The 14,262-nt window shown below is 40.3% G+C and overlaps 1 protein-coding gene across 2 annotated transcripts in view; it reads left to right on the top strand.

The window, feature by feature from the left end:
* CREB5 (cAMP responsive element binding protein 5) overlaps positions 1 to 14,262 on the top strand; it is a 381,389-nt gene that overhangs the window by 21,874 nt on the left and 345,253 nt on the right. Inside the window, exon 1 of one of the 2 annotated variants that reach the window (XM_081079475.1) lies at positions 384 to 565. The exons of the other annotated variant lie outside the window; for it this stretch is intronic. The gene's annotated coding sequence lies outside the window, so the exon portion shown is untranslated. Of the gene's footprint in view, positions 1 to 383; positions 566 to 14,262 lie in introns of those variants that run through there. 2 annotated transcript variants of the gene reach the window in all.

Below are 14,262 nucleotides of genomic sequence, written 5' to 3'. Positions count from 1 at the left end.
ATATAGGCATATATTTTTAGTTTCCAAAGGCTCTAAAATTTTTTTCTGTGGCTGTTACTTCCTGATATAGTGGTTTATATATAACTCTGTAGAGAGGTAAACACAGTTTATTTTTAGAATAATGCCATTTATGCTTGTTATAGGTTCAGTTATACTACTCTTCCTTTTATTTTTCTGCCTGTTTCCCTCTCCCTTCTACTGTAATAAAAACTTTAAGAGATCCAGACTTGTACTTATCTTACTTTATACAACTACTTTTAGGTGGCAGCCTGCCAAGGAAACCACAGTCTGAAAAGAATCTCATGTGAGAGCTGAATGGGGTCACTAGCGCTAGGTGAGAGGGATAGCTGATGAGAGAAAAAGGCCAGCTTCTTGTTTAGGCCACGTAAAGAATGAACTTCACTATGCCAGCTCAGAGCGAGCAGGCTTAGTCACGAAGGCCGTGGGGCTCAGAATCCTGGGTATCTGACAGCCCTCTGTCTTCTGCCTGCCAGCCAGAGGCAACTCGCATCTCAGCTTCATCTCTGCTGCCTCATTTTATAATGGAGATAATAATACCTCAAAGGTATGCTCTAATTAATTACTCTTACTGACTCCCAAAATATAATTACTAATTATTATAACTATTAGATCATTAATTTCTTCATTCCTTTTATGGAATTTTAATCAAATGCCAAAATTCAACACCTGATTGCAATTACTTGTGGATACTTTTTGCCTATTATCTTCACAGCTTCTTCATGTTTATTTGACCCCAGGCTAATTCCGTAAAATATAGACATTTGAGAGTTTTTTGATAATATTTATAAATTTTGGAGTTATAAATTATATTTATAATATTTATAAATTTGTAAAATTGTATATTTATAAATGTATACTATTTGTAAATTTTGGAGTTAAAAATGATCAAATTTGGTATCTCCACAGATCATTGTAACTCGATAATAAAATAGCTAAATATTTGAGACCGATGATTTTTAAAGCACATTAACTTCTTTTTCCTTCAAAGTGAGCCATGTAATCTGGTCACTGTTAACTAATTATGCCTAAGACTATTACAGGTGACCTAGATAGTCATCAGGAAAGTCATGTGGACATAAATAATTTAACCAAAGGCCTATCCTGAACTGTGTCCCTGGCTTTTAGTATTCATTTTTAAGGTGCGTTAACTTATTAAAAATCTTTTTGTCAATTCTGTAAATTCATAAAATCAACGTGGCTCTGAGTTGAAAATACTGAGGAGAGTGTATATTTGGCACCGGCGATTTTTCCTCAGTGGCATTGTTTAACTTAGTGTGTGCACATCTTACTTTTGTAGTTTGGTCAGCAGCACATTATGAGTAGGGACCCTGCATTGCAGTTCCTCTAACAGCACAGGGATTAAATGAATGCTGGAATTATTACCTAGGTCACTGGCTTTTCTTTCTTTTTTTTTTTTAAACCCTAACTCAGTCTATGACCAGTTGTGAATCTTTGGAGACTTAACTAACTGCTTGCTGCCTCAGTTTCCCAATCTGTAAATGGGAAAAATAATATCTTCTCTACAAGGCTCTTGGAAAACTCCACTGAAGGGCATTCCACAGGAGGCAGTGGATAGTTGAAAGCTTTGCGTGAGCTGGTAAAAATTCAGTGTCATTTTGTAAGGTTGTTTTATTTCTAGAGGTATGATTGTCAGTAAAGATGTGTGTTTTGACCTTTCCCCCTCCCTTTTTGCCTGGGAGATGTTGCATACTGATAAGAGCTGAGACTTGATTTAGCTGAGTTATTACCTGAGGTTTCCAGCTCTCGTGGCCTCTCGCTTCTCCTGGACTGGCCTTAATATGAATGGGGGCCATATCACCGGCCTCTTAAATTTAAGTGTCAGCTGCACCATCTTCATCAGGAGAAAAAAACTTCAAACATTTATTTTCTCTGCAAAAGGCAAGTTTTAGTGGTGGAGTCAATTTATTTCTGAAACGATCTCATTTACCTGAATGAGGAGTGCATATTTATTTTCAGGGTAAGTGGTGAGATTGGTATAATTCTCGTGTGACAGATGAACCAAACACTCTGCTGTAAATTACACGTGGCTGGAAGAAGACACTCTGCTATGAAACCACATTTCTGCCTTGCTTGTTTGCTCTTCTTGGGTTGGGGCTGAGAGCTGGAAGATTGGTGACTCTTGGATTTACCTAGAAAATGAGAAATATTCTTTAGAGAAACCAGAAAGCGGTGAGTAACATCATCTATATGTATTTATATATATGTGTGTTTATATATATACACATATATATAAAGAATATATATATAAAGAATATATATAAAGAATATAATATATATAGAATATATGTAAAGAATATATATGTAAATAATATATATAAAGAATATATATATTAATATATGTAAAGAATATATATATAAATATATATGAATACATAAAGAATGTGTATACACACACACACACACACACACACACAAAGATTATATATGAAGGATTTGGGGATGTGACCTAGGTCCAGCATCTCTCTAGCCAGGAGACTAAAAGTGTCACAGAACATGTTAGAGTGGCTTATGGCATTACAGTTTATTTTCAAAGGCCTTTTGATAACACAGTTAAGGCTTTCCCTTTGTTTTATTTTACAGTTGTCCCTCACTGGCTACATTAATGTGTCACAAAGTGGGATTTTTTTTTTTTTGGTTGTTTCTATGAGCCTTCAGTCTCATAAAAATTAAATGTGTGCATTCCTGTAACCTGATATGGCCTCTCCAGTGAAAATCAATGCTTTTTGCCCTTGCTGCTCAAGCTGCAAAGGTCTTGCTGTGGAGTGTGTGTCCGTTGTGTGCATTTGTGCATATGGCCTTTCGTCACCCATGTTTTTTGATGTTTCTGAAACATATCTGAGACTTCAGCCTCACTACAAACAATCTGTTGGCTTGTGTTTAGCCTCTCTGTGTGTTTGCTAGAAAACAGCAGTGTTTTTTTTTTCCTTCTTTCCAACGTTTTCCCTGGGGAGTGGGCACAGAATGGGGCCAGTTTATTAGTCATCTATGTACTATTCCTTTGGTTGGGGGTAGCAAGAACATCTGAAGGAGATAGATTTATGGAGGGGTAGCAAAATGTAAAACCATTTAGTTCCTTGAATTATACTATCTTAAAAATACCAAGTACAGAGCTGTATTTTGAGACTCATGATGGCCAATTATTGCCTGCATTTAGATGCAATTTTTCAAAATATGTACGCTGTTCAGTGATTAGGAGCACGGGAAAGGAGACTGAACGTTGGTCATTTCTTTCAACCAAGTGGAGTTTCCATTGCAGTTTTCTTCTAGGAAATAATAAAATGTTGAATTTTACCCTTAGGTTTCAAAGTAGAGGGAAGACTCTGAGGTTCTCTAAGGTTCTACTTGGACTAATCATTGCTTCTCATCACTGGGTCCAGTCCAGCCTTTCGCAGCATTTGATTGTGAGATTTAAGAAGGTGTTATTAAGATGATAGGATTTCGGGGAACTGGTTATAATTATTCTGCTACATAAAATTTCAAAAATGCTCTTGAGGCAACTCAAAGGTTGTGTGAAAGCGAATGATGAACTTCTCCTAACGGTCCTTTCCTTAGTTTAAGGAGGAAAAGCACCAATGGGTCTTTCGTTTGTTGTAATCCAGGCATGATTTTGTCTCTGCTTTGACCTGATGCCGCTGGTTCAGCAGGACAGCATCCCTCAGAGAACTTAGCTCTTACTCACGAGCCCCACTTATCTGATGAGAAGGAAGGACTCTCCTGTCCTTCCATAAATGACTTGGATGAGCTTCTGTTATGGGGCGTGGCTAAAGACTTCCTGCTATTGTCTGTTCACACAGAGCAAATAGATTAATCCATTAATGTGATTAATGCCTACTAAATGCCAGGACTATTTGAAATATTTTACTTACACTGTTTCATTTCGTAGGTGTTATTGTCTCTATTTGAGAAGGAAATTCAAGTTCAGAGAGGCTAAAGATTTTGCTTAGCATGACATAGCAATTCAGTGGCAGAGCCAACGTTCAGTCTCCTTTCCCGTGCTCCTAATCACTGAACAGCGTACATATTTTGAAAAATTTACCAAGAGAGATCGCCATTTTAACTTCTTCCGATGAAGGTATCTGTATGGCGAGGATTCCACTGAAGTCTTGGCTCGATAGGTCTCCCTTCCATACCTTCTACCGATACAAGACGCTTTTTAGTAATGTCAACAAATACTTGACTGAGTGCCTAAAAAATCCTAATTTTAGTCACCATTGATTTAGAAAAGTACAATAAAAACACAGCTCATGTCATCTAACCACAGGAAATTTAAGGCGTATTGTACTATGACCTAACTAAATGGAACTGCAACTGCTGCTGTTACTAGTAGTCATATCATTAATAATTGTATTTAAAGATGCAATCCTGTTCACTCTAAACGATGCCATATCGTACTTCTTAAATGCAGCCACTCAAAATGATTACCATGTTCACTATTCTATATATAATTGTTTTTGGAATTATACTCCTATATCTGTTATGATACAGACAGGAGAATAGACATTTGCGAGATTAGAATCTGATAACTTTCAGGCTCAGGGTGAATTTACAAGCACTGGCATTCATCCCTGCATGATATTTTCCAGTTATCCAAAAAAGCTTTTATTCAGAAACCATTTGTGGTTGGGATGCATTGTGATGCATCATTTATGCACTGTCTTAAGTGTTTACTGGGTAGAGTGTGCAAGAGACAAAGCATGAGAATCCTGCCTACAGCCCTTATTATCTAGAGACACATTTACTGTTATGTAATCGAATTTCATCCGAGAGTAGACATTGCTTAACTCATTCATTTCTTGTGAGCTGAAATTCAGGGTTTCCTTTAACATTTAGATTACTCCAAACATGCTGATTTGTATTTTCACTTCCAGTAGACATCCACACTCCAGAGTATGTTTTGCGCCCTAAAAATGGGATGGGAATGAAGGTCTAGACTCTCCCAGAAAGTTACCATTCAATAGGGGTGTTAGGACAGGGCTGTTAGGATGAACTAGAGATCTCTGAATCCCAACTTTTCACCAGAAAGAGTGTCTTTACTTTCCCATGCTTTTGTATTTGATTGTTTTCTGTTTGATAGGTAATAATTAATTTATTTTCTTTTAAAATTAAAGACATTCATAATTGTCAATCAGAAATGGTGATAAACATGAGATGACTTATGTTACCATACTGAATCAAAAAAATTCCAACAAAAAGTAAAGAAAGTTGGCATTTTGCTTGGCATGTGAGAGCTTTTTGGTGCATGACTAAATGTTTAAATATATGTTAAGTTTTGGAAATGCTGAAAATAGAACTGATCTCTGTTATTACTTTCACAGACTACCTAGGAATCCAGCGATCCCCAAGTGGGAAGCAATTGGATTTAGCAATTGCCATAAATTCCCTTCTATTTTTAACATTTCATGATTTGTGAACACCATTAAAACTAATAAAAGTGACCAGTTACAAATGTACTTCCAACAGTGAGTTTTGAAACCCAGGTCCAACATTTGGTGGGGGGTGGGGAGGAAAGGCACATTTAGATACTCCCAAAAGTTGGAGAGCAGGTAGGAACGTAGGTGTGCCCCACAATTTCCCTTGACAAGCAATCCAAAGAAGCACCGTCTCCTTTGCCATCCTTGACACAGACATATCTACTTGTGATAAAACAAAACCAAAAATCAGACCCTTCATGTGATGCTTTGTCTCCACATGCAGAGTGGACCTTATACCACTCTCCCCCCGGGTCCCACATTGCAGGCAGAATGAGAAGGAAAAACAAAGCTAACTGTATCAAACCTCTGTTGGGTCTCAACTGCCCATGGGCTGACATCTAACCTCCTGGGCTTGAAGTACAAGTTCTTTGACAATATGACCCTAATCTACATCTGATTCTTCTCCGCATATATGTGATGAACCTGCTACACTGAATTTTAATTTTTTTTTATCATACTTGCAACTATCAGATATTTCATAAACCCTTGCCTTTACACATGCTATTCTACTAACTGGAATATTCACTCTGCTAAATATTTGTTGGGTAAATTTCTATAATATCTGGCTGAGATAATAGCACTTATTATGTACCAGGAACTCATTTAATTTTCACAATGAGGTGGTGGCCATCATCAGTGCCATTTTGCAGAAGAGGATCCTGGCCTGGAGAGGTTAAGTAAACTTCCCAAAGTCCCATACCCAACACATGGGTATGGGACTGTGTAGTCTCTGACCTCAGGACCTGGACTCTTAACCCTTATGCCACATGGTCTCTCCCAGGATGGTGCCTCCAAAGGCAAAGACTTCCTCAAATTCCTCAAGTGGAGTTAGCTCTTCAGTTATTAGGATTCCCTAAGTGCTTTCTAAAGCACAATAGAATTTAGCAAGTTGCATTATTATTTATGTCTTTCTGTGTCCATGTGATTGTGAGTCATTTTGAGTACATTCAGCTTCGTATGCCCAGGGCCTAGCAAAATCCTTGGGTAAGCACTTAGTAAATCTATTTCTTGAATGAGTGAATGAATGAGTGAATGGACATACACAGAAGCATTTGTCTGTACTCAGATGGGTCAGGGTCAACTTTCCTTCTATGACATGCTTTTAGGGTATCAGTTGAAAAACACTTCCTTCCAGTAAATTTCTCAGGGATGGAGAACATTCCATAGGAAAACACAGAACTTTCAGTTGTCATGTTCATGTGACGGTAAATCATATCCAAATCTTGTGAAGATGCCCATGAATTCTGCTGAGTATCCATGTAGCACTCCATTTCGACAATGTTGATTTATCTAAGTATAGGTTTGGTGCTCTATGAGGGCTTACCATCTGCTTAAGTTGTGTTTACTTTAAGTCCCAGTCAGCGTTTTCCTGACGGGTTATAGAAAAATGGTAGTTCAACTTAATTTTTAAGTGAAGTCTGTTTAAGAATAATTTGTTAATTACTAGTTGGTTGATTTCGTTTCCTTAAATTAAGGGCTTTGGTTAATATCACATGCCTGTTGCCAGCTTGCTGGAAGCTGCTGCAGGGGTGCCCATAGTTGCATGGTATATTGTAGTCCCGTTCTTTTATGCCAGCCTCTGCCGCAGCTTTTAAATTCATCTTTAGCTAATTTTACAAGCCTGGAAAGTAACCTGATGGTTTCCTAGCTTTAGGATTGCAAGTTGGAAGCTTAATTTAATAGCCACTTATAAAACCATTTAGGCAGAAATTGGTTCTTAGGCCTTCAATATGATGGGGAACACAGAGCCACTTGCTCAAGAATGATTCTTCAAAATACAGGAGAATTGGAGTTAGCATCATTTGGGCTGAAGGTGTTTCATCAACTGCATGTAAGACAGGGTCCAAACCTTGCTGTGGGGTGTCTTGGAATCTAGTGATTTTTTGGCAAGAAAGGAAATGTTTGGCAGCCTATTATTAGGGAGGTCCAAGGAGGTTGGTCATGGCCAGCAGACGAAAGCACACTGAGGTTGGGTGAATCTGGATGTGTAATGGTTTTGTAAACGTTTTGGTTTCAGTAAAATCCCAAACGTATTTTATCAATGCATTTTCCCCTTAATTTTTAGACCCTTGTGTATTTCAAGGGAAATTTAGTCCATATGTTTTTGATTCATTTATACTTAACTCATCAAAATGTTGTTTTCTAAGAGTTATTTGATGTCCAAGAAGACTTTAGAGCTTGATTTAAATACCTTCCAATGTTCTTTTCCCCTCCTTTTTAAAAATAGAAAGCCATCTACTTTTGGCAAAACCTAAAGGCACACACACCAAAAGACTGCATTTGTTTGAAAGCTCCAAGTCCATAAGGGCATTAGGCTAGGCCAAATGCAATCTCCATCTCCTGCTAATGTGTGAGCTGTTACTCAAAAGCAGAGAGAGAGAGGAGAGAGAGAGAGAGAGAGAGAGAGAGAGAGAGAGAGAGAGAGAGAGAGAGAGGTCAAAGATGGCAGAGTAAACACTGCGCATGTTTCCTTACATGAACACATTAAAATCACGACTGAATTATAGAACAGTCAACCTGGAGAACCATCTGAAGTCGGGCTGAACAGAAGTTTTATAACTAAGGATATAAAGAAGAAGCCATGTTGAGACTGATTGGAAAGGCAGAGACGTGAAATGTCTGTCCCCAAACCTCCGTACGGTGGTTGAGAATCGGGAGAGATATCTTGTCTGTGAATGTTCCCTTTGGAGGAGTGAGGGACCCTGGCCCCACACCGGCCTCTCCAGCCTTTAGTACTGCTGCCTGGAAAAGGAGCTCCCACAACATTTGGCTGTGAAAAAAGGTGGGGATTCTGACCATCCAGGTGGGATGGAAGGCTGTGGGAAATCGAGAAATCCTTCTAAAGGTCCCCCACACAGACTCACTTGCAGGCACTCACCCTGGGCTTTGGTGGAGGGACAGTGACTTGGGGGCATTGAGGGTATGTGGGGGACAGACTGTGGCTTTGGGGTGTGGGCTGGGGGGCAGTCACCATTTTCCCTGTGTAGGGTTCTTCTTCTGTGCAGCTGGCAGGCAGGTGCCATCATTCCTGTGTTGAGCCCGCCCCCACACGGCCAAATCTGAATCTCTATTGGTCTAGTGGTCTCTGGCTGGGACAACTGAGTCTGTCTTCTAAGACTGTTTGTTCTATAAACATGTTTGAAAAGATTCTGGCCATCAGTGCCTCTGCTTCATTACATATGAGTAATGGCGAGAGACCTATGGAGAATTGCCTCTCATCAGTTAATATCTCCATTTTACAGAAAAGGAATCTGGGTTTAGACAGGTTAAGTCATTAATTCACCCCAGAAATATTTATTGAGCACCTGTATGTATTAAGGTCACACAGGTAAAAAGTGGAGGAGACGGGAATCGACACAGGCTTTAAGCCACTAACTTGTCCCCTTACCTGCTTGCCCCCTCACCTCCTCAGCCATTATCCGTCTTGCCTTCCCAATTAATGATCAATGATATAAAACAGTAATTAAGATGACGGTGACTCTTTGGACAAGTGCTTCTCTGCCCTCGGATTCTCCCTCTTCCCACTTGACTCAGCCCTAGATACTCAAATGCAGCAAGGCTGGTTGAAATATGGGACTGGTATTGCCAGATCCTGAGAGAAGTTAGAACGGTGTTTTGAGATCATATTTAGTATCACATGGGAGACAATGGTGCTAGCTGATTTGAAAATTAGGCTAAATGTAAGTAATTCTGTTACGAAAATTTTTTAAAATTAAAGTTTATTGGGATGACAATTGTTAGTAAAGTTACATAGATCTCAGGTGTACAATTTTGTAATACATTATCTATATCTCACATTGTGTGTTCACCACCCAGAGGAAGTTTTGAACTTAGGAATAATTTGGTCTCTGTACAAAATTCAAAATGTTCTTTTCCCCTGCTGCCCCTCTCCCATCAGGATTATATTCTGTTTGTATAATGACGCCATTAGATGACCTGATGAGGGTTTTTTGTACCTATGCTAGCTTGGTTCTCCATGTCATGTGCGTGAATCAATCTGTCTGGGAATATTAAGTGATTACCCAGTTGGAATCTGGGGAGAAGACAAAGGTGTTGGCAACAATATAACAAGATGCATCTTTTCCAAGTAAAGAGGTCTCCTCCACCCCCACAGAAAGGCCTCCAGGCTGCCACTTCTCTCCTCGCTCAGCACAGAGCCCCCTGAGGGAGCTAGTGTGCCAATTTTCCTAGGAAAATAACAAAAGTGAACACGGAATAATGAAGAGTGTTGGTGTCTAGCTTTGAACTGCAATGAGGAAACAAAATGAAATTTAGCTGGTCAACCATTGCCCTTTTAACCAAGTGGCTTCAGGGAAAACGTTCTCCCACTGGCATCTGTCCATCAGGGGAGAAGCTGTATGTACCCCACTAAAAGAAATGAAGGGAAGAAGTCAGACTTGATGCTCATTTGGCCCTGCCACGGGGTTCATGGATTAGCATAACACAGTGAGAAATTCTCTTTTGCTGGCCTATCCCCTAGCACCTAAAGCTATTGGCCCTCCGCCCTGAGCTTATTTCAACTCCCTTTGATGCCAGAGAAAATCTAATTAGTGAAGAATTTGAAGGAAAGAATTTTTGAGAGAACTCTGCCACCCCAAAACCACAGCAGAGTGGGGACATGACTCTTCATTGTGAGGCCCTCATTGTCAAGGGGTTCTTCCTAATCTTAAATGTTAGACAAGAAAGAAAATTTCTACACAAGCTCTCTGTGATGGAGCCAGACCTCTTTGGGATTAGATGATTCTAGGGTCATTTATCTTGTAAAAGAATTCTCTCTCAGGCAGACTCTACCTGGTTCTAGACTAGAAAGAGGAAATTACTGCTGAAAAAGGAAATTACTTTGTGCACCTTACCAGTGAAGTCGAGTAGAGGAAGGGAACCAGAATCTCTGGAGCAGGGTTTTAGTTAAGAATGAAAATGGGCCTCAGGACCCTATATACTTAACAGGGTGAGGGCATGATTGCTGTTTTGCTCGGAGTATCTGAGGCCTTTTAATGGCAGTGGCAAAACAACCCTCACTAACAAAACCAAACAAAAGCCCAACAACAACGTGTGAAGTGTTACTTTCATAATTACTTGATTCTGCTGCTTTTTCCCCCAGAGGAAGCCTTTAGAACAGCCAAGGCGAGCGCCTTTCTTTGAGTGAAAGATGCCCGATGCCCACAGACACTAGAAATTCTGAAGGGACCGTCAGCACAGACCATCTTCCCCTCCCATTTAGTTCCTTCTGACGGTTCTACCCACAGTCTCTTTGTTGTTGTTTTTGGTCGATCTGTTTGTTTTGGGTCTTCCCGTCCACCTAGCTCCAGGAAGCTGTACACACACTGGAGCATTTGGGGCTGACTTGGCAGGATGATGTGGCTGCTGGCAGCTTCCAAAATATGACACCAGTGAAAATATGAACCAAATGTGTTTTGTATGCTAGGGTGTGAAGTCTTCATCGCGCTTCTGAGAGCAGAGAGCATGAACAAAGCAGACAGTTTCGGGTCTTGGTTCTGGCTCTTCCTCTTAATAGCTGGGTGACATCTCTGAACCGAATTCTTTATAAAATAGTAATTGTCTTACCATTGGGGTTACTTATTGGGGTTATTTATCTACTGTGTGCCAGGTAGTGTGTGCTAAAGTAGTTCCTTTTTAAGCATGAGCACTTCAAAGCAAGGCCATTTCTTATTCCCATGTGGGCCACACACGTGGCTGAATGGCTGGGCTTGGATCTTGCCTCTGTCCCTTGCTAACTTTGTGATCTTGTGCAAGTTACTAACCTCTCACATGGAAAGTGGAGATCACAAAAGCACCTACCTTGCAGAGTTGGTGTGAGAACTAAATAAGATAAGACTTAGCCCAGGGCTCAGGAAGCTCTGTGAGGGTCAGCGATTGTTATTACTGTCCTAATAAACCCAGAGCCTGGTCCATATCCATTTCCTGAAATATGGTAAACAGTAAATGCGCAAAAAATGCTAGTTCCATTTTCCATAGTCCTTCTTTGACAAATCTTCCCATTCACATCTCACAGGTTATAGTGATGGGAGATATCCCAGTAGATTGGGATTGATCCCAAGAAAGGAAGATGAGGTTTTCCAGGGGGAGTTGAACTCTGAAGGTTTCCTTCATATATTTGTTCTTTAGGTTGCTACAAAAGGAGAGATCTGGACCAACCAACTCTGTCTTAGGGCATTTGTCCCCGTCATGTAGTCATTTGCTTCAGTTGAGCCCAATCTCAATGATCCTTAGCCATGTTTGTGGTGGAGAGAAAGCAGTGCCAGAAAATAGTTACTCACCATGTCCCTAGAACATGGATCCCACACATGTTGTACCTATCAGGGGAGGGGAGTGGGTGGTGTTTGTGTGTGTCTGTTGTGGGGTGGGCGGTGGGTCACAGCTGCAAGGGCAAGATACGTAAAGAAGTTGATGACTCAAGGGTCTTTTATTTTCTCTGGCATTTCCAAAAAGTGACTTCTGATTACACAACTATGCCACATTCCTAGCCAACCTCAGGTACACCTCAGGCCATCTCTTCGTCCCATTGTCTCCTTCCTTTCACTTGAAACAGATATTTATAAAGATCAAAATCTACTAAAGAAAGAGACAAGAAGCAGCAAGAAACCACTTCAGTAAGTGAATGTTTTTGGGAGGGTATATGTGTGGTTTCATTTTTATTACTTCCCAATTTTTCTTTTAGATCTGCTTAACTTAGTGCTGAATACCTAAGAGTTTGTTTGGCTGACAAGATTCCTGGCCCCCGGGCCCTACCTTCTCCAAACTACACTTTCCTTCTGGGCCTGGAGCCCTCAGTGACACAGAACTGATGGCTTTAGCTATTGGATTTTGCCACCTTGTTCATGTGTCGTCTGGAAGACTTTTCAGATACTGAAATGGGCCTTTAACCTCCTAAATTTTGGGGGTGGCATGACTGGTCACCAACTGTGACTTTCAGCACATGCAAGCCCCAAGTCTTTTAGCCTCTGGGTGGGTTGATTGACCCAGAAGAGGGGTGGGGGAATTGATAAACCAGTCGGGTTTATCACTGGCTTTACACTCAAATCCGGAAAACATAAATCAAATGAAAACACAACAATGTGTGAAGTGTTACTTTTATAATTACTTGATTCTGCTTTCAGGATTGGAATACAAAACCAGTTACATGAGCCCTGGGACTAGGCAGCGTTAGAGATGATTTAGGCTAAACTTTTTCATTTTACAGATGTGGAAATTGAGGCCCACAGGGAGTAAACAACTTGCTCCTGGTCCCACTGCTAGCCGCAGAGCCATGGCTGGAAAGCAGGTTTTGCAATTCCTTCTTTGGGATTCTTTCTGTTATTCTCAGCTCACACACCTCCCCGTGGCTGACGTACAAATAAACTATGACTTCTTAAGCAATTTTTTTTTTCAAAGCAGAAAAGCGTTTATTAAACTATCCAAGAAGCACATAGAAATTTTGGGAGGACCAGAGTATCAGGTTTGGAGACTCCACAGCTAAATCCCTACATTTCACTGTTGGGCTGCCCAGAACGACCCTGGGTGCAGGCTGGCTGCCCACTTGGCCAGCGCTGGGTGTGGGATACCATGTCCAGCACCCCCACTCCTGCAGCTGCCTCTGAAAGCCGCAGGCCCTTCTGCTACTCAAGTTTTTTTCAATTACAGTTGACATTCAATATTATTTTATATTGGTTTCAGGTGTACAGCATAGTGGTTAGACATTTAAATAATTTACAAAGTGATCCCCCCCACCCATAAGTCCATTTGCTAAACCCTTCTTCCCTTTTTTAAAATGGCATTTTCCTGCTCTTCATCTTGACTAAGTTTCTTTTCCTTCTCCCTTCCCCCTGTTCCTTGTATTGTGTGCATATGGAAGCCAAATAAATCACATGCAAAAGAACTTAAGTTAAAAATCATCATTTCCCCTGGCCACTCCCCTGAGGTAATCTTTTCTAACTGGTTCAGTTTTTGTTTTCTCTGGAAGTAACTGCCAAACTCTTAAAATAATATACTCTTATCTGTGTTTCTTTATCATCTTATTACAACCTGTACTGAGTCTCTGCTGGGAAAGATAGGGATTTAGCTTCGTTGCCCCGATTCTTCTCTACCCTCTGCCTTCTCTCAGTGCTCCATTATTACTTTTATGCCTTCTGTTGGCTGCCCGTGACTTTAAATTACAACTTGCACCTTCATTGTGTGTCCCATCAACTTTCAGTTAATTTCTTAAGATGAAGCACTGAGCCCACTGAGAGTCCTTTCTTTACCACACTCCCTTTCACATCCCACCTTTTGTTAGCTGCGTACTGTCCCATTGTCCAGGTGACTGACCTTTCCATTCTGTTTTCTAACCATAACCACGTCTCCTGTGCTTTTGGTTAACTCTAGGAGTTGAAAACCAAGAATAGCATGTATATATTATGACTATGCAATTTTTGTTTGTTACTTGGTCAGATAATGTATTAGGATCCTTCTCTAGAGGATTTAATGTCATAATTCAAGAGCCTGTCAAAGAGAAATGCTCTTAACATCAGGGTCATGACTGGCTTTTTAAATGTTTCATTGGTTGCTTAAAATCCTTTGACTAAGGTTGATAATTCTGTCAATTTCTCCTAAGAAGGTCTCGGTCAGCCTTTTACTCTGATGTTTTTTCTATTTCTTTCTACTAGCTTCCTCTCACACTTCATTCCCACAGTGAAGTAGAGTCAAATAGTGCTGAGCTTTCTTAGACTTAGAATCTGTGAGAATTTGAAGGTCTAATGTATGAGGTGAGCTC

This window comes from Rhinolophus hipposideros (genome assembly GCF_964194185.1).
Source record: "Rhinolophus hipposideros genome assembly, chromosome: 18".
NCBI classification, from domain to species: Eukaryota; Metazoa; Chordata; class Mammalia; order Chiroptera; family Rhinolophidae; genus Rhinolophus; species Rhinolophus hipposideros.
Note: the sequence above shows the minus strand (reverse complement) of the source record. Positions and strands in the feature narration are given on the sequence as shown.